Raw genomic sequence first — 1,719 nt, forward strand, 5'->3', positions numbered from 1 at the left:
TAACTGTATGGATTATACAGAAGAAATGTGCTTTTAGAGGAAACAGAAATTCTCAGTTTCATTGTGTAAATATCCAGAATCGGAGATTTAAATGTCTGTTTTTGGAGTCGCCCCTACTAACTCGTGATGAGACACTGAGTTTCTTTACAGATATTTAAAGAATGATGTTTGAATCCAGCAGATGACTGTAAGTCTAATATTCAGCTCCTGAGAAAAATGTCTGTCTGGTGCTGGACAGGTGGTGCAGTTCAGATCTAGAAAACAATGATCCAGAGTAGACGTAAACTGTCCACACAGCTGACGTTGTCTGTGGAGACCAACCCGTTCTCACAAACCAAACAAATAAAAACACTCATTGTTGACTTTTTGGTAGAAAGTCCAGTTTCCATCCACGCCAAACACCTCTTTACTCAGACTTTATTGTTACAAATTATAGACCGGGGCTCTATGGTGCGTTACAGAGATCTTGATTATATGTGACGACTTGGGAGTGAGAACGGGTTGTATCATTTCGTCACTCTGAGTAACACCTTCTCAGGATCAGTCGTCATTTGATATATTTATAGAAACATAATTAAGGTGCAGCTTTAAATCAAACGGCTTTCGATGATTAATAATCATTGGGTGTAGGAAATTCCTTCGCTTGACATCAGAAATATTTCTGAACACAAAGTATGAAATGTGTTTTGGAAATCTGTCTTTATTAAAGATGAAAAACTAAAATTGTCTTTGTTTAGCCTGCTTTTAACCCACATGTGCCACATGATCACTAAATCAACAGCTGTTTTCAAACATATTATTTCCTGGTGTGGCTTTGAAGGACATGATCCCAGCACACTGGAGGAAATGGTCTTATAATTGCTCTAAAGTTTAGAGTCTAAACCCTCCATAAACTGTGACTCATGGGCCTGTTTGTCTGTTGTTTTTTCAGGGCAACTGATACAACAAACAGAAGATTAAGCATGGTGGAAATCACTGGAAATAAACCAGTGAGGTTTCCCTGGTAACTCCAGGAAATACACCGTGGCACCCTCGTGACATAGACATCTGTTGCTTGTATGTCAACCAAATTCCCCATTTCCTCTTCCTTCAAACGTTTTGTGGTCAAACTGCAGTTGTAAGCATTGTGCAATTTGTGTTAAACACAGAGGCGGGGTCCCCCCCCCAACTGTGGATTGATTGGAAAGTTTAAAAAAGGTTTCTCCCACTGTTTATTATTAAAGTAATAAATACACATCGCGATGCAGAGTTGTAGTGTAAACGCAGAAAAGACAGATGCATGCTGTGTTTAACTAAGGGGAGAGGGACTGATTTAAAAGACGACACTTTCAAGATTGTCATTAAGTCAAACCCCGTAGCTGTGTGTTCAGGCATGTTCCCTGGAGTAACGCGGACACTGGACTGCTTGTTATCAGAGAAACAGATCATCAGATTGTGATGTTTATAGCAGCTTCAGTAATTTCGGCTGCTTTCCCTTCGACAACAACTCCGCTGTTGACTTGTAACCAGTCAGACATCAGCCGTGGGCGGGACAGTAAGCAAGACTCTGTCTGTAACTACAGACAGACTGAGGCAGCTGGATCAGAGCCTAAGTAGCACATTTTAAAATTAATTTAACCCTAACAAAACTACGGATCGATCTGAACCGTGTGTTTTGTGATCAGTTGCATCACAATTGAAGTAGCATTGATCACTTTGGGGGGGGGGGGGGGGGGGGGG

The sequence above is a fragment of the Micropterus dolomieu genome, linkage group LG12 (assembly GCF_021292245.1).
Source record: "Micropterus dolomieu isolate WLL.071019.BEF.003 ecotype Adirondacks linkage group LG12, ASM2129224v1, whole genome shotgun sequence".
NCBI classification, from domain to species: Eukaryota; Metazoa; Chordata; class Actinopteri; order Centrarchiformes; family Centrarchidae; genus Micropterus; species Micropterus dolomieu.